This window comes from Pongo pygmaeus, chromosome 7 (assembly GCF_028885625.2).
Source record: "Pongo pygmaeus isolate AG05252 chromosome 7, NHGRI_mPonPyg2-v2.0_pri, whole genome shotgun sequence".
Classification (NCBI taxonomy): Eukaryota; Metazoa; Chordata; class Mammalia; order Primates; family Hominidae; genus Pongo; species Pongo pygmaeus.
In genome coordinates, this window is record NC_072380.2 from 38,686,006 (window position 1) to 38,698,913 (window position 12,908).

Sequence of the window (12,908 nt, forward strand, 5' to 3'; positions counted from 1 at the left end):
GAAGAGAAGCCAAGGGGCGAGAGAGGAAGACAGGGAGAGGGGAGGAGGGGAGAGACAAAGGGAATTATGCTGGCCACACAGAGCCGCACCATCCTGGGCATCACTTACTGGAGGCTACTGAGGCAGGGCAGTGGGAGTTGGAGCATGGGTCAGTGGGGAAACGGCTGGCTGCCTGGGAACCCCCATCTCTTTTCCACCCCACTCCTCCAAAAGTCAAAGGAAGAAAGAGGCAAAGTTAGGAAGCAGCTGTAGCAGCATTAAGCGGATCACATTTCATTTCCCCCATCCTAAGGGGAAAGGTTGACCCTCCCCAGGACTTCTTTGTGTTCGGAGTTGCCCCCTCCCCAGACGCTCAGTTCTTTGCCAAGATTGCCACTTGCCAGAGGAACACCCCATTTCCTCTGGGATAGCTCAGCCTCACCCTTCCCTAGCAACAGCTGAACAAACCCCACCCCTCAAAACCCCAGCAGCCCCTGCCCAAGTCGAGAGAAGGCAATTTGTCAACCGGGGGCTGACCAGGATTCGTGTGATTCGGCGAGGGTGGGGGTCTGGCCCCCAATGCGTCAGATGCACATGTTGTGGGGGCAGCCCAAGGAGAGGTCAGCTCAGGGAACCTCTTGCTAACAGGTGTCAGGGCAGGGGATTTGGAGCTGTTGACTATATTAGGACCGGAGGCCACAGCTGCCATAAAACCCACACTTGCTCTGGCAGCAGGAGCTGTCGCACACAAAGGTCCTTTCTCCTCAGCCCTCTGCCTGGGCACACCCTCTCAGGCCCCCCACCATCCACTCTACCTCCCCATGCCCCATCCTTCTCTGTCCCTGGGTGGGAGCACTGGACCCACCGGGGTGTCCGCACCTCACAAGATCCGATACCACCAAAAGCACCTGTCCCTCCCCTGACCAGTGCCTCTTCCCGCACGCGTTCAAGAAGGCCCGTGGCCCGGACACACCTGAGTCCACCATCCTGGGCTGTTACGCATCTCCTGAGCACACCCCTCTGCACTCACGAGGAGAAATGAAGTTTCTATTTCCTTTTAGGATGTTCAAATGTACTCCTGGCATCTTCCACCTCTCACCTACCACCCACATCCCGCCCACAGCCTTGGAGAGGACTTTTCTCACCATTTGTTCACCCTGAGACTCAGTGGAGCGACTGCCGCTCCCCGATGCATAAGGCTCTGAAACAGCATGCTCTCCCTCAGCCCCTGCTGTGGCTCACGGCTGCCCCAGTGGCCCACAGGGCCCCCGATTTTTTTCTGTCCAGCTCTCACTACTCACTCTTCTGTCTCAGCCTAGCTGGTAACTTCTCCTTGAGGGCGGTGCTGACTCCCAGTCTGGGTTAGGTGCCCTCCCCCTCCTGGCACCTGTCACACTGAAGGGCAGTCCTCTTTCTGAACCTGAGTGTGGGGATGTGTCATCGGTACCTTCAAATCCCCAGCACCTACTACGATGCCTGGCGCCCAGGAGTTGCTCAAGAAATGCTTGCTCAATAAATACCACACGTGCAGTCACCCTGGCTCTTCACTGCCTTCCTTTCTACTCTCCCTTTTCTCTTTCACTCCCCCTTATTTGAAACAGGGTCTTTCTCAAGTGCTCAACAGGCTTCCGCTAGAAACCTTAAAAATGAAAATGGGTGTCCCACGCATCGTGACCAGCAACTGACAGGGACTGACAGTGGTTTCTCTCAGGGGGGCCAAGGTTGCAGACCCAGTCCTGCATTGACCCATGGGCTTTATCTTAAGTAAGAGTTGTCAGAAACAGGGGTGCTACTTTAAAAGGGCTCAGAAACCACTAGGCTTGCACACGTTTATTTTTGTGAGTCCGGTCAAGGGGAACACCACAAAGGTGAGTAGACCACACAACATATTAAAAATAAGCTTTTGTGGGCCTTAGAAAAAGTTATTCTTTACATTTTTAATGGTCTGTGGTTTTGCCAAACGAAGGTAGGAGAAAAGCAGTTTAGACTCGACTCTTAAGGAACAGAGCAGACACTTCTATTGATCGAATCTCATTTCCCTCAAATGACCTCAGTGATTAAATATTTTGCAGCTTGTGATCTGTGCAACCCGTTGGTCAAGAGTAAACTTGAATTCTTACCCTCTGGCATCACAAGACCTATTGCAGCCTGTCCCAGAGAAAAAAGCAGCTCCCAAAGACAAAAATGTAGCAAAGAGAACCCCCAGGCATTTATTTCCCCCCAAGAGAAAGCAGCAAAGGAAAACTGACCCTGGTGAGACCCGCTCTAGCTGATACCAGCTTGGATCCGTAACTTCCTGCCCGTCCCAACCAGAATGTGCAAACAAAACTCCACTATATGTGATCTCTAAAAGCCTCAAGAACCAGCTCGCTTTCCTCCTGATGCAAGCTTAGACCCCGGTTCCCTTCCAAACGTGGCTCAGGTATGCTCTGTCCTATCCCTTTACCGGAACCATCTTGGGACAGTTGTTTTTTTTTTTTTTTTTTTTTTGAGATGGAGTTTTGCTCTTTCGCCCAGGCTGGAGTGAAGTGCTGCGATCTCAGCTCACTGCAACCTCTGCCTCCCGGGTTCAAGTGATTCTCCTGCCTCAGCCTCCCGAGTTGCTGGGATTACAGGCATGCGCCACCACGCCCAGCTAATTTTTGTATTTTTAGTAGAGACGGGGAATGTTGGTCAGGCTGGTCTAAAACTCCTGACCTCGTGATCTGCCTGCCTCGGCCTCTCAAAGTGCTGGCATGAGCCACAGCGCCCAGCCTGGATAATCTTTTAAATGGCCTCCCTGGGGCTGCAGCTCAGACTCCCGCTTCCAAGCTGTCATGTGCTTGTCATTATTTTCCCGATCAAAATCTACCCTGTGTACAGAATAAAATCCACATCCCTGCCTCACCTGCAAGACTCCCTGCAATCGGCTTCCACTCTCTCCACCCAGCCCCATTCTCTCTACGAGGGGCTGTCCCTCCCCACCATGCCCCCCAACCCCCCAGTTGAGATGCTTTCAGCCACGGCTGCATCCTCCCTGGCATGGCAAAGCTTACTCCCTCCTGAGGACTATCAGTGCCACTCCAGAGTCCTCCTGCCCCAAACTACTCAAAGGCCACCATCCAAAACATCCAGGGGCTGGGTGCAGTGGCTTATGCCTGCAATCCCCGCACATGGGGAGGCTGAGGCAGGAGGCTCACTTGAGCCCAGGAGTTCAAGACCAGCCTAGGCAACATAGTGAGACCTCGTCTCTACAAAAAAATTTAAAAATTAGCCAGACTTGGTGGCACATGCCTGTAGTCCCAGCTACTCAGTGGGCTGAGACAGGATTGCTTGAGCCCAGGAGTTGGAGGCTACGGTGAGCTATGATCATGCCACTGGACGGGATGACTAAGACCCTTCTTTTTTTTTTTTTTTTTTTAAGACAGAGTTGCTTTGTTGCCCAGGCTGGAGTGCAGTGGCACAATCTTGGCTTGCTGCAACCTCTGCCTCCCAGGTTCAAGCCATTTCCCCACTTCAGCCTCTGGAGTAGCTGGGACTACAGGCATATGCCACAATGGCTGACTTATTTTTGCATTTTAGTAGAGATGGGGTTTCACCATGTTAGCCAGGCTGTCCTTGAACTCCAGACCTCAAGTGATCCGCCCGCCTCGGTCCTTGCATCTTCAGTTAGCAAATGCTGGGATTACAGTGTGAGCCACTGCACCCAGCCAGACCCTGTCTTAAAACAAAACAAGAAACTAGGAAGCCTTGTTTATACCAATGTCTCATCTCTAATTTTCTGTAAAACAGTTACCGTCTGAACCACACAAATTCACACTCAATTACATTCCATTTTGTATTGTTTCTATTTTTTTTAAACAGTAGACAGGTAATTCACATGCTGTAATATTCATCCATTTAATGGTTTTTGTATATTCAGAGTTGTGCAATCATTCACCACAATCTCACTTTAGAATATTTTTACCATCCCTCGCCCCTCAAAAAATGCCTGACCCATAGTAGTCACTCCTCCATCCCCTATCCCCAGTCTAAGCAACCACTAATTTGCTTTCTGTCTATGGATTTGGCTATTCTAGATATTTCATATCAATGGAATCATACAATATGTGATCTTTTGTGACTGGCTTCCTTCACTTAGCATATGTTCAAACTTCCTCCATGTTATAGCATAGAATCAGCACTTTGTTCCTTTTAATGACCTAATAATATTCAATTGTGTAGACATACCACATTGCAGTCATCAATTGATAGACATTGGGTATAATGTTTCTTTCTTTTTTAAAAAATAAGTTAAAATTTCAACATGTTGCCCAGGCTGGTCTTGAACTCCTAGACTCAAGCAACCCACCCACCTTGACCTCCCAAAGTGTTGGGATTACAGGCGTGAGCTGCTGTGCTCAACCCATATTGCTGCTGCTGCTTTTTTTTTTTTTTAATATAACAACTGCTAATCAATTTATTAAAATAGTTGACTTTGAGCATCTCCAATGGTGACTTCCACCTCAATTCCTGGCTCAACACTGATGGAAGTCAACTGCTTAACAATCTCAGAAGGACTGTGCAAGTCAGTGGGTAGCTTGCGGATTCTCATCTGGAAACGATCCCATGTCTCTGAATCTTCACCACAAGGAGATTTTCTTACAGTGATTCTCAAAGTCTTGGCAGGCGTTCAAACCGGTCCCTTCACCTTGACATTCTTTTCCTTTCCTCCTCTGAATCAAGTCAGCACACACCTTCTCCAGGGATTTTACGCTGCGGCTCATTAGAGGGATTCGAATTTGGTGAATGGTCACCTCCAGCTTCACAGGTGTTTTTTGGTATCTTTAAAAGCCATGGCTGCAGTACGGCTTCCTGGCTGACTTGTTCGGAACAGCGATGAGTGAGGAGCAGGAGTGGGCGGACTGCAACTCTGCACCACTTATGACTGCATCTTTCTCAAAGAGCTGTATTGCTTCTTTTTTTGTTTGTTTTTTTGAGACAGAATTTCACTCTTGTTGCCCAGGCTGGAGTGCAATGGGTGATCTCGGATCACTGCAACCTTTGCCTCCCCGGTTCAAGCAATTCTCCTGCCTCAGCCTCCCGAGTAGCTGGGATTATTACAGGCATGTGCCACCATGCCCAGCTAATTTTGTATTTTTAATAGAGATGGGGTTTCACCATGTTGGTCAGGCTGGTCTCGAACTCCTGACCTAAGATGATCCACCCGCCTCGGCCTCCCAAAGTGCTGGGATTACAGACGTGTGCCACCGTGCCTGGCCTGTATTGCTTCTTAATTGTCCAAAATGTCCAAGTCTCTCCTAGGAATTAGCAAGCAACTCAGCATAGACGTACCTGTTATAATTTTCCCACAGTGCCTAACAATGTCAAAAACCCAGAGACTACTTAATAGGTCCAGAACTGAATTTAGCATCTGGCAAAAGCTAATTTTCAGAGGAACCAAAAATCAGCCTAACCTTGGGTTCTAGCAGCTTTTTTCCATGGCTAGGAGTGCTCTTGGTGTGTGTCAGGTTCTCTGTTTACAAAGCAGGGATGATGCCACTTACTTATAGGAGGAGATGGAATCAACTGCTTGTATGCTTTCTGGGCCCTGCTTGACCGCGTCACAACCCCGTCCAGTGGCCCTGACCTTGGGGAGTTCTATGTAAGGTGGCTGATTTGGGGGCATGACTGCTCACTAGCACCCTGCAACTACCATGTCAGTACTTTCCATTCTCTTTTGGTCTTTCCAGTGTCCCTCACTTACGTCCTCATTAGAAAGGCCCTTGCCTCTTCAGCTCCAGCTGCCCTGAGCTGGCCTTTCTCTGGTCAAGACCAACAGGCCAGGGTGTCGTTAGGTGTCTATTAGCAAGAGAAAAGCTACCTGACACTTTCATTGGACTGGCCAAGAAAGATGAAGAAAAGAAAGCCACTTTATTGTTCAGTCACTTGAAACCAACATTCCAACTCTTGGAGAACCTGATTAATTGGAATCAGATACAAAGGTTGTCCTCAAAATGCACAATGGGGATGCTGTGAGGGAAGCAGCACCAAAACACTTGCTTTATGCATCTGTTTCCTGAGAGATGAGGTGGGGAATGGAGGCTGGAGGGCATCTGGTATCTGGATTCCCTGGTGACCTAGCCTGAGGCTGAAAAAGATTGGCTGTTCACTATTACAGGCTCTAGGTGCCATGTGTTAACAGTGCATTGTGGACTGGGTGCAGTGGCTCATGCCTGTAATCCCAGCCCTTTGGGAGGCCAAGGTGGGAGGATTGCTTGAGGCCAGGAGTTCAAAACCAGCCCTGGAAACATAGTGAGACCCTGTCTCTGCAAAAAATAAAAAAATTAGCCAGGCATAGTGGTGCATGCCTGTAGTCCCCAGGCACTTGGGAGGCAGAGAAGGGAGGATCCCTTGAGCCCAGGAGCTCAAGGCTGCAGGAGCTATAATCTTGCCACTGCACTCCAGCCTGGGCAACAGAGACCCTGTCTCAACAACAACAACAACAAAAGTGCATTGTGAAAAAAAAGGTGCCTTATGCTTTGATGCCAACAGAATGGAGTCACCGTTCTCATCAACAGGAGTGGGAAGGTCAGGGTTAGGGTTTGCCTTGAACATCGTTAGAGAACTCAGGCTGCTGATCTCATTACCACGCAGGTTCCTGGGTCAAAGCAGCTGGTGGGTGGACCTTGGGAATTTGTGCAGGCTGCAACCAGTGCTCCTTTTAGTGCGAGTGACAGGGATTCATATATCAAACCTACCCTGCTTCTCTAAGGTGTCTCTATCCCCTAAGAAGGAATTGGGAGCCCACCAGAGACCCACACTTTTTGATAGTCCTCAAGGAAGCAGCTAGAAAGGACAGAGGCAGGGGTGGGAGGGGATTTTCCCATGGTGCTTTCAAGTTCAGGAACACGATTAATGATAATGAGGCCCTACTGAGTCCCTCTTCCCTTCCTACTTTCCCCCCAAATACTGCAGGATTGTACTCCCAACAAGCCAGCAGGTACAGCATTTTGCTTCTAGCAGGACTGGACAAAAATCTCCCACAGTCATTTAGAAGGCAGTTCTGGGATCTTGGCTCACTGCAACTTCCGCCTCCCAGGTTCAAGTGATTCTCGTGCCTCAGTCCCCTGAGTAGCTGGGACTACAGACAAGCGCCACCATGCCCGGCTAATTTTGTATTTTTAGTAGAGATGGAGTTTTGCCATGTTGGCCAGGCTGGTCTTGAACTCCTGACCTTAAGTGATCCATCCATCTCGGCCTCCCAATTCTTGATTCTAAATCTGTCTCTTCCACCAGTCATGGGCTCTATAAAAGGTGAGGGAATGGAACCACGAGAGGCCCAAACCCATACAAACCTTGCTATTCTTATAAGATGAGACCCCAGTTCTCAAAAATCCAAGGAGGAGTCAGGGAACTTTCTTCAACATAGCTACCATTAGGTGACTCTGGGAGCCCTTGTCACTGTGCAAGGAGAAATGGGTGAAACAAAGGCCCAGAAGGCATATGTCTTGCTCTAACAGGGGTGCTAAGATTTGCACACCACCTTAATATGGATGAAGATTTTATATTGCAACATGAGACAAATGGAGAATGTCAGGACCAAGTACAGGCAGGTCTAGCACAGGCTCTGACGTCATGAAACATAAAGAAAGCATCAGCAGTGAGAGCAGAGGTTGGACAAAATGACGGAGAAGAGAGGATTTAGATGAGAAGTGAAATGTCTGGGGGGAACAGAAGAGAATGAAGTGCTTACAGGCATGGCTGTACCCTGGTCTGAGGGGCAGTGGGAGATGAGGCCAGGCTGTACGGCTGGCCAGGAACAGAAGGTTCATGGGAGAAAACAGTAACAAATAATGATTTCAATTTGTAAGTTGAGGGATAGAACAGAGCCACCAAAGACAGCCCAGGGAACATACCTCTCTGCAGAGACTATGAATGCAGGGCATTCATGCCACATGGACAAACACACCTGAAAATGTATTTTGAAATACCACTTCACCAGCCTGGTCCCACAGCAGCCACTCTGGTCTGGAAGTTATCCATCCCCAAACCCCACAACTTAACAGGAACCCAGTGAAGAATAACAACATATTTGCATAGCACTTTGCAATTTACCATGTGTCTTCCCATATATTATCTAAGGGATCTATAAACATCTGAGCAGTAGAAACCCTATTTCTACTAAAAATACAAAAAATTAGCCAGGCGTGGTGGTGCATGCCTGTAATCCCAGCTACTGAGGAGGCTGAGGCAGGAGAATCACTTGAACCTGGGAGGCGGAGGTTGCAGTGAACCGAAATCACGCCACTGCACTCCAGCCTGGGCAACAGACCCAGACTCCATCTCGGGACAAAAAAAAAAAAAAAAAAAAAAAAAAGGAATTATTATTGTCAGAGGTGGAAACTGGGACACAGAAAGGTTTGGGATTAGTCCGAGATGGCCCAGCTAGGTTGTTAAGTGGCAGAGCTGGGACTCAAACACAGGTAGCCTGGTTCCCCAGAATCCACATACATCCAGAGTCCAGCTTTACCGCTTTGCAAGGTAGCCTCAATCTTCACAGTGTCTTGACTTCCCCAGGTGAGGAAGCCCTTCTGGTTCAGCCCTTTGATTCTGTCTAGTGGCACCCCCTGCATCCTACCTCCTCCCGTGAGATTCTGAAGTTGGTTGCTTTGGCCTTATCCTCCCCTCCTTCCCTCATTTCCTCAAGCCCATAGCTCGTATCAATCATTACCTTACAGTTGAGTGCTTTTAATTATAAAATGCACTCTCCTGCCCCTGTGAGTCCAGCAGGCTCGGCTGTCCAAATGTGGCAGGTGAGAAAATGGGGGAGGTGTTCATTGTGATTGCGGCAGACTCAAGACCAGTAACAATGCCCCATTTTGGCATTGCACTTAATATTTCATAGGGCCTGCTTCCTCATGTCCAGGTGACTTGTGCTCCTTCCCGTTTAAACATGGAAAAATGGCTCCCAAAGTCACAAAACAGGGACAAGCTCTAGAGGCTGCATCTGCTGGGTCCTGGCCCCTCCACTGTGTCCAGGTTCTCTTCCAGGGCTCAGTCCAGCTAGCACTGTCACAGCACGTGGGGTGATGAGGGGTGGCCCACTCCAGGTCTGTGCCGCTCTGCCTGGGCCACAGGAGACAGCACCCTGCCTCCCCTGTCCTCAGCTCGATCCCCAGCAGTCACCTGACACCTTCTCTTCTCGAGCCCCTCACCACTGATTACAGCTTACAGCTGATGACCCCTGATGACCCACTGAGAAGATTAAGAACATGAGGCAAAAGAGCTGGTCCGCCCTCCCCCTTAGGCCACATCCTCAGGACTGCATAGGGCTCACAAGGGTCCTGGCTTTCAAGTCCTGACTGCTCCAGACCCCCAACACTCCATGACAGCCCCAGCTGGTCTGGAGCCTCTCAACCACCTCCTCTCCCACCCCTGCTTCAGCCACTACCCCAGTTCCACCTCCCCAGTGGAGCCAATATCCTCACTGCTCCTTTGATTTTCCTTTTCTTCCCCTAAATGCCTTTCTCCTTCTCTCTCCAACAAGCAATCATCTCCATCACTTTCCTAAAGTGAGTGATAAAACTCACTCTTCTGAGACTGGCCAAACTGCATTCTCCACCTCTCCCTAACATGAATGTACCTTCCCCTAGAGCTGAAAATGTTCATGCCTGTGTCTTGCACTTACTCACGTTGCTGGGGTGCTGGGCTGACGGTAGGTATTTGTATTACCTACTCTATGTTCTACACTCCAAAGGGCTCAGGGCTTGGATAACTGGCCCCCAACAAAATCCAGGTATTCTCCATTAGCATGATGTCTCAGGGTAGCAATTTCTATCATTCCTATTCCATCTTTTTGATTTCTGGGTTAAGAAAATTAGGAGAGAAAGGCTAAACTCCTCAGCAACATGGGGGAAACTGGTGGTCCAGGAATGTTTACAGTCTTGGTATAAACTCCCCAGAGATAAATGAGGGGGCAATTGTGGGTGGGGGAGGAACTCAGGGTGGCTTTGAAAGCAACTTAAAAGGAGCACAGAACAGCGCAGCGGGGCTCCGGGGGCCCTCTGCAGAGGTTTTTTTATTACGTTATTTTGGCTTTGAAATGGAACTGAAAACTTACCTTCGGCTGGCAGGACCCGGCCAGAGTGCAGAAGCATCTCACCGAAATCCCGGGTCACAGCTGCCATCCTACAAGGGTTTGGGTGGAGGGAGCCCCAAAAATGTGTTTCTCTCAACTCTCGGAGTCCCCAAATAGAAGGAGAGCTGCAAAAATGGGGTGCACAGGTATGTGTGGAAGGAGAGCCGGGAGCACTAAATCAATTAGCAGGGCCTGACACCCAGGGCCAGTGGCGTCCATCAGCCCCCCGACCCAGGGGATTTGGAGAAGGGCTTTTTTTTTTTTTTAAATTGAAGAAAGTGAAAAGAGTAAGAAGGGACATTTTGCATGCAAATGGGCCACTGCCAGAAGAGCCCATTAAAATGTAAAAACTCCACATTCAGCCTGACAAAACGGTGCAAACTGCTGTGTTTGCCAGAGGGCCGGCAATAAAGCTCACAACAAAGGGGCCGGGGGACAATGGCGGGCTGAATGGCCTCTGCCAGCAGGTCCCCCCGCGCGTTGCCATGGGGACCCCACCAGGGCTTACTAAAGGTATTTCCTGAGGAGAAAGGCCGAGCACACAGGCCCAGGCAGCCCGGCTAATCCTGACAGGAAGCCATGGCCATTCAGCAGCCCAGGGGCTTGGGGCCCAGAGTTTTGTTTTGTTTTTATTAAAAAAAGATTTCGGCCTTTTGTGTGTCCCACCTCGTCACTGTAATTTAGTGCCGAGCCGCCTGCACTAGCCAAAGCCACAGCCAGGACCCTGCACCCGCCCCGAGACCCCCCAAAAACAGATCCCCCCGAGCTGGGCAGCAAGACACGTGTAGAATTCCACTTGGGAATCCTAGGCGGAAAGAGCTATTGGCCTGGAGAGTTGTGTGTGGATCTTAAAAGACAGAGGGACTCTGGGTGTCATAAAGGATAACGCAGCCTGAGAAATGAGTTTGGGGCTCAAACTTCTATGCACGGGTTCATCTGATGCCTCCTTCAAATCTGTACTTTTTTCCCCTAGGGATTTTGCCACCTTTCTCCAATCAGCACCAGTGTCCCCCACCTCCTCCCTACCTCTCACAATGGGGAGTTCACTACCTCACTGGGAGAAGGACTGTAATTAAGTGATTAACAAAGGAATGCACCCAAGGGTTGTCTTAAAAGAAATTTCCCTCCTTCCTCTCTCCCCAACAAAAGTTCTCACCCTATTGTTTACTGATACATTAAGGACAGAGCTGTACAGAAAACTCTTACTACACTCTTTCGCTCAACCTATTCCCAATACACTTTGCTTCTCTCCCTCCTATCTAAACAGGAAGAAAGCATTGCTCTGGAAAGAGGGAAGTTCATTCACTCATCCAAGAAGAGCAAAGGTAGATGCCCTGCGGCTATGGGGGAGGGCCGTCCAAGCTCACAGTTCCTAGAAGTTTGTGTCACCATTTCACATTTGGCACCAGAATCCAGCCTTGGCAGATTCAGGGAAGGAAGCCAAGGACACAGCTGGCGGTGGAGACAGAAACTCCTGTGTGATAACTGCCCCCTAGGACACAGTTTAGGGTCAATTAACATTTCCTGAACAACTTGCAAATGGAAAGAGCCATCCCCAATGAAGACTGAAAAATGAAAGAGGTTCAACTCATCCATTATGACTTGAACCCAAGTCTATCTGTGTTTGCAAAGGCTGTGCTGTTGCACCTAGACCTCCACCCAGAAACATGTTTTGGGCCTGACATTTTAATAGTAACATAGAGAGGAAAACATACTATTTCGGAGACATTAAGACTGTGACTAGCAACTGCCCTGGATACCTTGGGAAGCTTCTAAGGCCATATTGGGTGGGTCCTATTTCGGGAAAAGAAGTTGGGGCATCTGCACGATAATAGAAAGCTCCCAGGATCTGGTAAGGACCACTTAGGTGGACCGTAAGTTGGGGGGATCTAAGCACTCAGGTTGGGCGGGGGGAATCTTCTCCTGCTTTTATTATAATATAAATCACAGCCTAAACTCAAAGCAAAGTCCAACTCGTCATCACCTGTGACAGTGCATAAGTAAGAACATCTTCCACCAAGTTGTTAAAGTGGTGTGTGTGTGTGTGTGTGTGTGTGTGTTTGTGTGTGTGTGTAGGGGTCCCACTGCTGGAGGGGAGCTCAGACTCTCCCACCACTGGCCCAGAGCCCAGGCCTCCCAGCCATGTGTCTGCAGCTGCGACCTGTCATGCACTTCCTGGTCTGGGTTCTGTAATGGAAAGATCATTAAGAGTGGGGGAGGGTGGAGAGATGAATCAACGGCAAAGAGGTAACCCTGCAGCTCCCACTCTCCACTGAGCTCTGACCTTAAAGTTCGGTCAGGTTCCTTAAGGAAAAGAATGTATTGCCCTCCCCCCACCTCTCCCAGCCGGGGCCTCTCGAACAACCTCCCCTCCCCCAAACTCAGCAGAAATTGTATGGGGAAGGAAATGCCAGCAGCTGGGCAGGGAAAAGTTGCCGCTCCCTAAACTTGCTGATGAATTAGTAGAGGCTTCAGCTGTTTCAGGATGTGTCTTCTGGTCCCCCAAGCCTGCCATGGGTGCCTGAGCTCACAGTTCACCTGGACTCTCAGCACCCCAAGTGCCTGCCATATCCCCGCAATCCCGTCTCATTCCTGCAATGGTGGGGCTGGGTCACGGCCTCTCCAGAGTGGAGAAAGGAATGGGCTTCATAAAGTTACTTTTTCTCCACCATAAAGAAATTCGCTTATGGTTTTACACGATGAGATTAAAGACAATAAAACATCCTCTGAAAATGAAAAGGTGTAGAATAGTGGTTACCAAAGGGCTGGAAGAGGGGAGAAGAGGGAGTTAGCGTTGAACAGGTAGGGTGTCAGGGAAGGTGAAATGGAT

At 49.5% G+C, this 12,908-nt stretch overlaps 1 protein-coding gene and 1 pseudogene across 15 annotated transcripts in view; both read right to left on the reverse strand.

Annotated features, from left to right (window-relative positions):
- Positions 1-12,908, reverse strand: part of FGFR1 (fibroblast growth factor receptor 1) — a 55,186-nt gene that overhangs the window by 17,268 nt on the left and 25,010 nt on the right. The gene's annotated exons all lie outside the window — the stretch shown is intronic.
- Positions 2-8,285, reverse strand: LOC134739997 (small ribosomal subunit protein uS10-like; annotated as a pseudogene).